Raw genomic sequence first — 13,746 nt, forward strand, 5'->3', positions numbered from 1 at the left:
TATGTAGTCAATGGTTAAGTTGCCGAGGCTTATTTTTAATGAAAAAAATAAATTCTAGTTATTAGATGTTCTAGTTATTAGAAGAATTCTACGACAGTATTCGTTTATGGAAAGAAAAAAAAACGAAAATACGAATAAAAAAACAGTAGATCCATGTAAATTCAATTTGTCATCAAATTTCAAATTTATATTCCCGCCACTACGAATGTGGTAACACTGTGTGATTAATAGTAACCGTGGTCGATATTGAATGGGGTTCAACGTCGTCTTGCCCAAAATACACATAATTTAACCGATGCCGTACATAACAAAGAATTTACCGCTTTTTTTTTTGCTTACTCATAGTCATAACTTAATAATCGGCATAACCTAACTTATATATATAGAAATGTAGAATTACAACACTTCATTATTCAGCTTCAGTCATTTCGATTTTCGGTATCGTTGGCCGTTGTTTTTTTAGATCGTTGGCCGTTGTTTTTTTAGATCGTTGGTGGTCGATGGAGAGTGGTATTCATTTCATAGAGTTAATTACTCTGTGGTTCATGTAGTATTTACTGCTTGGGATTTGTTGTAACTTGTAAGTATAGTAATATCGTTGATTGTTCGTGTTGAATCTGTTGTACAATAATGTACTATGTAGTAGTAGTGTCGCTCATAACTCATTCATTTATATTAAAAATAATTATTTTTTTATTGTTTATACATAGTGTAATAGTATAATAAATATAATATAGATAATACTTAGGCACATTTATTTTTTCACGGTTAGGTTATCCAGAAATTCATTATCCACCGGAGGCCAGATCCGGGACCATTGACCGTCGTATTTACCACATTGGTAAGTCGCAAGTTGGTTTATTATTCTATTATTAGTTTATTTTATATGTTTTTCTCGTTTTTAAACGATAATATTAATTTTATATTAGTATATGCTATTTAGTATACAAGGCGTGATCATTAGTCAAATATTACATATGCGATACGTATAATGCGTATAATGCTATGGAATTTAAATTTATCTTGTAAACTGGTAATATTTGTTTAAATTATTTTTATTACTTATTTGTAATTCTGTTACTAATATTATATTGTTTTTAACTTCCTGTGACATTACAACTTGTATACTAACCTAACTTATAAACAAAACTCTACTCTCCCAATATAAGCTACGTTTATAGGGAGTGTTGCATAATATTGTTTATTTGTCCAAGTTTGTATGTGTATTATGTACCTATATTTGCAAAAAAATAAAAAATATTATTACGTTTTAATTAAAATAATATTGTGGTGTTTCTACATTCCCGTCCGTTGTTTTATCGGTGCCACTCGTTTAGTAGATATGTGCCATAATGCCATACTGGTCGATACTGTTGTGTGGTTTATTATAATATATCAAATTTTGTTGCTTTTATTTTCGTTCACATTTGATGGCGATGAAGCTTAATAGGTTACCATTACCATATGGTTTTTCTTTTCGTTTAGCGAATCATCTTTAGCAGCTTGATAATCGTCCATGCTATAATAGATACCTAACCTACATTAGTAATAGAAGTATATGTTCAAATGTTTTATCGCCATTTTTTAATACTTATGTTTCCCCTTCCAAATTTAGGATCAATTGTATCTCCTACAGTTTTTGTGAGTGTAAATGGTTTGTCGTTTATATGTATCAAGTTCAAGCACATCTCGCGTAACTGGAGTTAACCATCTGCACGTGCCTAAAGTCATTCAGAATCAATTATTTTTGTAATTTTTTGGATCTTGACACTTCTGCATGGGTGAAACCAATTGGTGGTTCAGTCACAATTTAAGGTAAATAACTGATTTTATATTTTTCAACTACTGGTCATTATCCATATTCTTTATTGTATTGCATTATGTATAGAATGGCCAAACATTAAATATGAAAACATGGAACTACTTTGAGTATTTATTGATATTAACTATTAATAATATGGATTAAAATGATATAATTGGTGTTTGAAGTTAATGTTTGGGATTCAATATTAAAGTTTACGATTCATTAGCCAAATATTTTTGTTTTAAAAGTGTCTTATTATTTAACAGAAAATCATGAAAATCTGAACTATTCTCGGTGAAAAAATGTTTTATGACCAACATGGTTTTAAGATATATTTAAAAAAACAGGACAATTTAGCGTTGTAACATCAGCACAGACGTGAATACAGTATTTTTCCATTTAATATGGATGGAACATCTGGCTACCCTAGTAGGTAAGTAGGTAATAAAAAGTATCCAGAAATTAGGTATTGAAAGACAATTTAATGTTTATGGTATAATAATGTTTGTTATGCTTGTGTGTTGTAAATCTGCTAGTAGTTAATATAGTTTGAAAGGTTCTGAAATGGTGTCCAACTGGCAAGCAGTGTTTATTTTAATATTGATCGACTAGGTAGGTATATTAGCCAGTAAGTAAGTTCATCTTGGTTTTTACTTATGAAAAATGATCTTATTAAATTTATCATCAATTTAGTTACATGTAACCAACAGCATGTGATAAAACAAATTGGACACTACTGAATGGTTAATTTTTATTTAAAAAAATGTTTAAAAATTAGGAATTTGGTTATGTAATAATTTTTTTATATTAAGCAACATTTCAACCTTGAAAAAGATCTCTGTGGTAGCTGTTATCTATTTGCATAAAATTAGAACCTATTTATGAATGTTAGGAAAAATTTGTTTACCTATTGAAGTGCATTGATAGTCATATAGGATTGAATAGTGTTAGGGATTGCTTTGAGTCTTAAATTTTTATTTTTACAACCTTAATTCTGTTATATGTATTGTATACTTACTATTGTAATGCTATGAATTATGATTTACCAATGGTGTATACAATTGTACATTTTTAAAATCTTATCATTCTTTAGATGATACATAAGAATTAGTAGTATGTTTATTGTTATGTATTTAGTACCATCAATCAGGGTGACTTGGAACAATTTTGGCCTTTTAACTACTTTAACAGGTTCATTATTAATAATTAAATTTTGTATGAAATTTTATACTTAAATACATGCTTACAACTATTTTAATTAATTCTAATTTATGTGGGTTTGCCAACATATTTTCTCATTACAATTTAATTCATTAAATATTAGAGAATTGAGAGCAAAATAGTTTTTAATTAATACAGCAAAACCCCTAAATAGCAGACCTTCTTGGTTATCAAAATTTGTCTACTATTCAGAGAGTCTGCTATTGGGAGGTGTTTGTTAAGGAAGGCTTTACTGTACCTTTTATGATTTTTATAAGCCTAAGTTATTAGTTAAAATAAAATTTTTTTATATCAACCAACTTTGTAATAATCATTATGGTCATAATTATAGTCTGTTTAATTTTTAATAAGCATTTTTTCAGGAAATGTAGACAAATTTTGGTAAAATAGTTCTTACAACAAGGCCTGCAATATAATCTAATATATTTAATTTTTGGTCATATAAATTAGAGCTATTACTATACACAATTATTTCATTTAATATGTTGAGTGCCATAAGATCCACATTTAGGTTTCACTCATCTTTGACCAAACTCCCACATGATTTTTGGTATGGTTTACTTGAAAAAGAATTTGAAAAAAAGTTGTCCAAATGGTTTGAAATTTTACACATACTATTATAATGGTTATCAGAAGGGGTTAATAATATTTTTAACTGTCTAGGAGTGAGACCCCAAAATAGGTTTGTGGGTAAATTGAGTCGCCCATCAAAGATATATTGTTTTTCTAGTATTTTGAGATTGACAAAATACAGTTAAAAATATTATTGGTAAAGGTAGAGCAAAGTAATAAAAATATGTGTTTTATTGTATGTACTTAATTTATTTTATTAACATATAAAAGTAACATTATATATGTTCAACATTCTTATATATATATATATACATACAATGTGTCCGGCTAACGTGATATGAACGTATAACTAAAATGATGAAAAAATGCCCTTTAAAGAGAGAGGGGATCTAAAATTTTTATTTTTTAAGTTATGGGCAAATCAACTTTTTTTTAAACAAAACCCTATCCATAAAAAAACCTACTAGGCATTTTTTGTTTTTCTAAAACTTTTCAACATTTTAACATAATTATACAAAAAAAAACAATATTAACTTAAAAAAAGTTCAGTCTAATTAATTAAATAACAATAATAATAACTATATCTTTTATAAATTATAAAACAAAACAAATCAATAAAAACTTAAATTACTTCTTTACAATTGTATGTTCTTATTCTTCTTAATGTTTATTATATAAAAAACATTTGGTATACATTATTTTTTTGTATTGATTTGTGCATATTTTCTGCCCTTTTTATTTTACTATTATATTATATATTTTGACTAATATTAAACATCTACTTCTGTTTGATTTTTTTCAGACACGTTTTTGTGATTTAATTCTGAGATGTTTCTTTTTTCATTAACTGTTCTACAAGTATAGATCTAAATTCTGTGATAGACATTTTTGAAGATGTAACTTTCTGGATTAAAACGAGCATTAACAACACTAATGTTTAATAATGCATCTAGAGTAACTTAGTTTTATTCCACTCTCAATGTGTGGTAATTTGTTATAAAATGACCGATAAGTTGAAAAAAATCCGAGAAAGTGACTGCGAGCAGCATCAATGCACTTGCCATGATGGTTAATTGCATGTTGTTTATTTGTTGGTGCAGAGCTGAAATAATTGCAAACCGTAAAATGTCCTTGGAAAAATTCCGGAATAAAAAAGTATTTTGCGTCTTTCAAGAGAGTATAAGGTATATCACGGGTTAAAAAATAATGTTCGGAAATCGCGGAGCAGTGGACACATAAAAATTAATCTGGAATATGAGACAGATATGTTGATCAGCGCTCCTGCGAACCTCCTTTTATGCCCCGTCTGCGGCTATACTGCAGCTATATTTTATACGTAATCCGCCCTTATTTAGTGTGCACTGTGCAGTACTGAAATGCATGTGTAATATATGAATTAAAAAAATGTATTCGTATATTTACAAAAGTTTTACTTTAGTGCAAAATAAAATGTGCAAATATATAAGACATATAGTAAAAATTGTAGTATATCACAATATCACTATACTACAGTTCAAAAACAATTCTTTTATTCTAGTTGATAAGTTTAGAAACATCTCGTGTACTCTTAAATATTATATACCGTACAGTGCTTTATACCGACAGAATCTTGGAGCTCGATGTTATGTAGACCCACCAAATAAAATAATTATATAATAAAACCTTCAATGTATTAATTGCATTCAGGTTATCTTTGAAAACTGTTTTTTTTTCTTATCTATAAGCCCTTCGTGTTTTATTTTATTTAACAGTAGATTAGCCTTTTCTCTTGGGAGTAGATTTTTTCACTTTAAAAAGATCTTCTGTTATTAATATTTTGAAGTCTAGGTTTAAATAAATTTTCAACGTTCGACCGTTCAGACTCTGAACTGCTATTCGTTATACTTTGCAAATGGTTATAATAAGTAGATTTCTTTATTTTCATCTATACAATACATAGACAATATGGTGCTAATTCGGTATGTGTTCTACAGACAAGTTTCTGATTTGGTATGCATTTTATAGATCAGAGTCTGAGTTTGTATTTCGTTTTAATTGAGTTTTGTTTTATTTTATTTTATTCAAATTTAGTATTATGTCTTCTAACATGGCAAGAAAAAGGTCAGGACTGGCTTGACGTTTAAGTTGTCAGCAATAGTGGTCAAGATAGGTAGGACTGCATTAAGAAGAACACTCCTCGTTTTCTTCAATAATTTAATTTTCTCGTCCAACCATGCCTTCTCAATGTTTTGAGTGTAGGCTTCTGTATTTGTATTAACATAATATGAGAATTAGTGATTAACTATTTTGTGTTGGTGTATTTTCATTATTGGGATTGGCGTACCTCATACTTGCTTGAGTTAGACCACCTCGGATTCATATAATAAAAATATATATATAATTATTTTTTTTATACATATAACCTTTTCAATCATCAGCAGCATGGAAATACTCGGTGAGCAACTCTAGTTTAACATAAGTGTATTTTAAAACGAAGTCGAAACTGAATACAGGTGTTGTATAGTAACAGGATAGGATGGGTCCGTGCAGTATGTGGTTAACCATACAAAGGTCTCTGAATTTTTCAAATTATCAGATAGTAATAAAACATCGATTTTGAGATAGACCGCTATATTCTCCGAGCTTTTACATTTAAAATGATTCTATACAGTCTTGGCGTGTTTATAATCTTTTTGTTGTATATGTGACTTTTATTATAACTTTTCTTTGGTAAACTTGTCTCTTCCAGCTTGTTCCAACTATCTGTAAATTTGTAAGGGTATACATCTTTACGTGTAACGAGCTGCATGTCTTCGGTAAAAAAGTGTCTTTTTCTCTCTATCCAAACTTCTCAAACCCGGATGATATTAAATTTAATGCAAGTGTTGATAAACTTGAAACCATAAATCGTAATTTATCGACCAATCTTATTGTGAAGGTGTTGCTAATATACTTTGAAAATACCATAAAATTTTCTTCACTATTTTCACTAAAAGTAGAGTGGTTTTATCCCACTCTAAATGTGCGGTGATTTGTTATAATATGACCGCTAAACTGTGCGGTTTTTGTCTATCGACCTTTTTAGGGTCAAAATCAAAATTGTGCGGTTTTTGGATGCAACCGGTTTATTGAAGACCTGATGTGTATAGATAGGCCTTTTCGGTCCATCTTGATTAATTTTTTGCTATAGGTAATCAAATTGACATATTTTAGTCTGGCATTGCAGCGAAGCCATACAATTTACATGAAATTTTAAATTTAACGCCGAATGCCTTACGTAGTAAAATTCTAAAATATCCTCTTTGGTCATTGATTTTAAGATTTCATCTTCGATTATCGCTCGGTTGAAATTATAGTGTTGGTTGATGATCCTTCGACCAATAGATGTTAGTCTGTTAAAGTTCCTTTCTTTATACAGGCGATGCCAATGATTTCCGATTCACTCGATGTCCTTCAGTAGACAACAGTAGAAGCACAGCATAGTCAAGCTATATGGCTTCTTTAACAGGTTTTTGGACAATGACTTTGTTCTTGTGCAATTTTTCATCAGTAAGGGTCTCTAACAATGTCTGTACAGTATCGTTGAAGCGTTACATTGTTAGATATTTATCAGAAAATTAATGTACGCGTATGTGTGGGTACAACCATTCTGGTCAACTGACCTTAATGGTGCTTAAGTAATGTTTGATTCTTGTGTGATCGAATTTTGGACTATAATCCGATTGCACAATGATACTTAAATACAATATTCCGTCTGTCATCTAAGGCCATTTTCATGTATTCAAGTTGTTCCTTTTCCTAGAAATTATTATTGGATATATAATAGTTTCTATTAAAAAAAAAAATTTGAAATAATTTTTGAACAGTTAAATTTCTTTTTGTGTTTTAGTTGAAATTATATTTTTTTTCATTATTTGTAATTGTTTTTATGTATAATTTTGTAAGTACTTGACTACTTACAATTGTTTTGTAATCAGTTGTGCAAGTTGTTGTAACTCGAATAATTATTTCTGTTAAATTTTAATACATATTAAAATTTTCATTTTGCATTAACGCCGATTAGGTAACTTGGAGGATACATTTTCGACACGTGCCACTCATTCATGCATTCGTATATCTCTTTTAAGTAGAAGATTATGGTGCATCATATCGTACGTTGTAAATAAGTATACAAAACCACCCTTGTTGCTTTTTTGTTCTCGTAGCCGTCAATTATATGTTGGCACAGGTTACTACCTGTCATGTACAGTTTTTACCTGGCCCAAAATCGGCCTGCTCAGGAATAAGCTTTCTTTCAAATTGGCACTTAATACAATTCATGATCATACATAAGTTTATACAGTTTGAAGTCTGTATTCTTTGCCTGGTTAAGGCAGTGCCACTACTTTAGCCATTCTCCACATTTTGGGTGCTAAGGGCGGTATCCGTGGCATGACTTTAAAAAAGTAAGTAACCATTGTTTAAATTTTATGCTGAATTATTTTAACTGTTTTCTTATATATTAAAAACTTGTGTTAAAAATCAAATAATTCAAATCAATTATTTTCATAATAATATCCATTCATTTTTTCCTTTATATTAATATAACATAGTGTAGCTCATAAATGGTTTAAAGTAATCAATAATTTTTTTATGTAATTTTATAATTATTTTTGAAGACACCGAATTTGAATATTAAATAATTATCATGTGTTTGTTTTAATTAGAATATGTGTATTAGTGTATTTTTTATTTTAATTAATTATTTATACAAAATTGGTTATGTTTGGCTGTTGTTTGTGTCTTGTTTTAAAACTTTCAATTTTCTATTAATTTATTAAAATATTATTAACTATGATTAGTATTAGTATTAGTTAAATGTTAATTATGAACTGTAAACACGAATTATCAGAATTAAATTTTAATTAGATGTCTCTTATTAAATACGATAATATATCAAATATATTTAATATATTAATATATAATATTAAATTAATTATATGTTATTTATTGTAAATTTGTAACACTCAAATTTTTGTAATGTTTTTAGAAAAAGTAAAAAATATAAACATGTAATTGTTCAATATGATGAATGTAGCATGAATGTAATATTGTGATAAATTATGATTATAAAGATTGAATAAGTTAATAATTTATTTGAACCTCTGGCATGGCATTGCGTTCTGTAAGTTCAAAGTTCTCAAGATTGATGGTTTGTTATTGAACTACTGATGCGGATTTGCATCTTTAAGTTTAAGATGAAGTATATTGAAATGATAAAACACATCGTTTATCATATAACCATTGTTGAATTGTAAAACAATTCACTGTTGAGATAAAATTTAAACTGAAGAAAAAAATTGTTTATTGGGCGTTATAAACTACATTAACATTATTGACATAGCATGTTTAATATATTACAAATGTCTTGAGTGTTATAAATAATTAGTTGACAATTATAGTAAAATTTTCAATATGTTAATTTAATTATTAAATATATTCATTTATCGTATTTAAAAAAGATTTTAGTACAGAAGAGTTTGACGAATTTAATTAGTATATATAATATATATTTTTATGGTTCAATTTCATTTTTTAGTATAAATCACAGTTATTTACTCAAGTAGATAACTGGTATAAATTAATAAATAACACATAAAAACAAAAACGAAATTTTTAATTTAAATTAAGTTATCATTGTAATCTTTGAGGTTTTTTTATTTTAATAAATGTATACAACCTAACATAACCATACTAAAAAAATATGTTAACGACATGTCTTTAGCCCAAAACCTAATAATTGTATTGTTTAATAATTATCAAATATTCAAATTCTTGGCTGTTTGTTTCAAAAATTTAAACTAATTAACCCTGAATCTTTTGCAATTTATTTATTATATATTTTATAATTTTAACCAATAATCGAAAAATAAATTAAATGACGTATAAAATAAAGTTAATTTTTTGTACACCAAATAAATTTATAACATGTACAAAAAACTATTTTTTATAGTATTGTATGTGTATGTCTGCATATATTTCATATCCAAGTTTATACAATAAAACAATAAATAAATAACCTAATATTTGAATTATCTGGTTGATTAACACATAGTATTATTTTTGATTATCTCAAGTAAAATGTTCTTGGAAAAATTTTCCAGAATAGAATTAAAAATTTATGTGTTTAGCGACTAGCAATAGAGTATAAAGTATATCACGAAACAAGAAATAATGTTCTGAAATCGTGGAGTGCTGTGCTTCTGGTCTTGTCTGCTGAAGAACATCGGGGATGCATCAGAAATCATCGTTATCGCCTGTATGGAGAAAGTGAGCGGCGTCAATACACTTGCCATGATGGACAATTTCATGTTGTTTGTTTGATGATGCAGAGCTAGAACAATTGCTAATCGTAAAATATTCTTGGAAAAATTCTGGAATAGAAAAAAAAACATTTAAGTGTTTTGCGACTAGCATGAGAGTATAAAGTATATCACGAGACAAAAAATAATTTTCGAAAATCGTGGAATGCTGTGTTTCCGGTCTTGTCTGCTGAAGGACATCGTAATCTTCTACTTAAAAAGATATATGAATCCACAAATGAGTGGCACTTGTCGGAAATGTATCCTCCATGTTACACAGTCGGCGGTAATGCAAAATGAAAATTGTAATATGTATTAATATTTAACAGAAATAATTATTCGAATTACAAGAACTTACACAACTGATTACAAAGCAATTGTAAGTAGTCAAGTACTTACAAAATTATACATAAAAACAATTACAAATAATGAAAAAAAATATAATTTCAACTATAACACAAGAAGAAATTTAACTGTTCAAAAATTATTTCATTTTTTTTTTTTTAATAGAAATTATTATATTTCCAATAATGATTTCTAGGAAGACGAATAACTTGAATACATGAAAACGGCCATAGATGACAGATCTGACGGAATATTGTATTTGAGTATCATTGTGCAGTCGGATTAAAGTCCAAAATTCGGTCACACAAGAATCAAACATTACTTAAGCACCATTAAGGTCAGTTGACCAGAATGGTTGTACCCACACATACGCGTACATTAGTTTTCTGATAAATATCTAACAATGTAACGCTTCAACGATACTGTACAGACATTGTTAGAGACCCTTACTGATGAAGAATTGTACAAGAACAAAGTCCTTGTCCAAAAACCTGTTAAAGAAGCCATATAGCTTGACTATGCTGTGCTTCTACTGTTGTCTACTGAAGGACATCGAGTGAATCGGGAATCATCGGCATCGCCTGTATAGAGAAAGTAACTTTAACAGACTGACATTTACTGGTCAGAGATTATTGACTAACCTTATTATTTCAATCAAGTGAAACCGAAGATGAAATTTTAAAATCAATTACCAAAACGACATTTTAGAATGTTAACATGGCTTCGCTGTAGTGCGAGGGTTAAAAATGTCAATTTGATTACCTATAGCAAAAAATTAATCAAGATGTACCGAAAAGGCCTATCTATACACATCAAGTCTTCAATAAACCGGTTGCATCCAAAAACCGCACAATTTTGATTTTGACCTTAAAAAGGTCGATAGACAAAAACCGCACAGTTTAGTGATTATATTATAACAAATCACCGCACATTTAGAGTAGGATAAAACCACACTCTACTTTTAGTGAAAATAGTGAAGAAAATTTTATAGTATTTTCAAAGTATATTAGCAACATCTTTATAATACGATTGGTCGATACATTAAGATTTATGGCTTCAAGTTTATCAACACTTGCATTAAATTTAAAAACATTCGGGTTTGAGAAGTTTGGATAGAGAGAAAAAGACACTTTTTTACCGAAGACATGCAGCTCGTTACACGTAAAGATTACTCACACTACCGGAGGAATTTATTAAATATAAAGTAGTTTTTATTGTATAATATAAATTATTACTAGATTTTATATATTTTTTTTATCACAATATATATATATACATATATAATTATATTATAATATCAGAAAATGTTGTATTAAATTATATATAATCTGTACAATTAAATTGCTAAATGTTAAAATTAATTAAATTAATTATTAATGATATATATATATATATATATATATATAATTACATTAGTTAATATCAATAAACATAGAAAAATGCATTTTGTTGACTTGTGATTTTTATAGTTGTTTCCTCTTTTTTTTTACGACGTTATAAGATAAAGTTCTGAAAATTTTCACTGCACTTCTCCTAGCCAATGTGAATCTAACAAGACTCCAAACAACAAAATTCGCTCCGGTTTCAGAGATCTATTATAATATTAAATGAAAATCAAATACATTATATATACATACAATTAATAAATGTCTAATAATTGAAAATCAAGAAAGTTTACATGTCGATCTCTGATTTGGCAAGCGTTTCTTTGATTATTTATTTAGAAATATTACATATTATACCGGGGTGGCCAACATGACTATGTACGCGACCCATATATATTAATGCAATTATATCAAGAGCCAAATTATCTAATCTGTACTTTTATATCACAAAAGATAGCTAACATCAAATAAACATATCAAATTACGAAATATGAAATTATAAAATAATAATAATAATAAAAATATTTTTTTTTATAAATGTACGCAAAAAAAAAAAATTAAAATTTTGGTTTTTGTAAATAAGACCGCGGAGTCATGTACGTCGATGAAGAGAGCCGCAATTTGGCCACCCCTGTATTATACCTAAAACATTTTTAGCGAGTACTTAACTGAAAAAATGGTATAAACAAATTAATGGGTAATTGAGTAACCATACATAAATGCCCCAACAGAAAAAAAAATTAATCTGGTATCGCTCCCCTCCAATATAAAACATCTGACGCCGCCATTGGATAAATTTAAAGCAATACTGGTTTTTTACACTTTGTCCTCTGTTAGAGTTAGCATCATAGAAACTGTTTAATGTTGATAAACCGTCAATTCTCGTTTATCTACAAACGTAATAAGTAATAAGACCATATACCAAGAATCTATCACCAGTGCTACATTATGTAACATGATTACCATGATGGTAAATTGTAAAACATTATTTTTATATTTTGTAGATGATACATACTTGACGTTCAATTGACAGTCCGATTAGTGTGACCATTATATTTTTTGGTGTTGTGGACTGTTTAAATAATTTAACTCTGAACTTAAATAATTATTATTCTTTATTAACTATACATGCTGTTCAAATAAGCACAATATTGCACGCGACAACGGTAACCACTCGAAAATTACGCCAAAGGTGCCAACCTGCCATCGGTTGCGATCTTCGTTCACCACTAGCGATTGTTGCCCGGCCGACTGCCTCACGACCGCGTCGCGATCGTCTGTCTTTTACTAACGGTCCGAGCGTTCGTTCGCGCCGTTTTTGTGCTGCTTTTATTCAACTGCTTTTGCGCCGCCCGTCAACCTCGTGGTTAGCGTCCTTATTTAATACTGTTAACGCCGGGTTCGTGCCGTTTTGGAGCCGCTTGTTATCCAAATATTATACACAACGGTATTTTGCCATTTCGCCCGTACGTGCCGTTTTGTCCGTAGTGCCATCCACTACCACGCTTTGGGATCGACGACAATTGACAGCTGCTGTAGATCAGATTTTTTTATATTTAATGTTGCATGCGTTATTAATTATCATATGTAGTATTGTATTATTATTATCTATTTATATCATTTGTTTTGATTTATTTAATTTGTTTTATACATGTCATTGTACTGGGGCGCCCTTTAAAAGCAAGTTATTGCATATAATTTGTATATAACACTATCATCTGTCACAATCGTGTTTCATATTTTATTATATAACTTTTTGGTGGTTTTACCACACCGTATGATGTTCAATTGATTGTGTTATTTTAAAATTGTATACACACATACCGCCGGGTAACATATCCCGTCTCCAACACCTCGCGAGTCTATGTAAACAACCGCCTGAGTCGTAGGATTTACATAGGCTTTAAACACATGCTATAAATACGCAGAGTGTGTCAGCGTATTGTTTACTGCATCGTGACTGACAGGAACCGAAGAACTAACCCACATAATTATAACTGAGCGTATCAAAATAATCTTATCTTAGCTTTTATTTATTTTTAGCTTTTTTTATCTATCTTTTACATTATTGACTTCATTAAGATGACAAAAAGTTTTA

At 28.9% G+C, this 13,746-nt stretch overlaps 1 long non-coding RNA gene across 1 annotated transcript; it reads left to right on the forward strand.

Annotated features, from left to right (window-relative positions):
* On the forward strand, nucleotides 1-3,805 carry LOC113548291. Its single transcript, XR_003404880.1, has 4 exons — nucleotides 1-580; nucleotides 773-841; nucleotides 1,616-1,815; nucleotides 2,071-3,805. It is a non-coding gene; the product is annotated as an uncharacterized LOC113548291 (long non-coding RNA).
* Nucleotides 3,806-13,746: the final 9,941 nt, after the last annotated feature.

Source organism: Rhopalosiphum maidis, chromosome 4 (genome assembly GCF_003676215.2).
Source record: "Rhopalosiphum maidis isolate BTI-1 chromosome 4, ASM367621v3, whole genome shotgun sequence".
Classification (NCBI taxonomy): Eukaryota; Metazoa; Arthropoda; class Insecta; order Hemiptera; family Aphididae; genus Rhopalosiphum; species Rhopalosiphum maidis.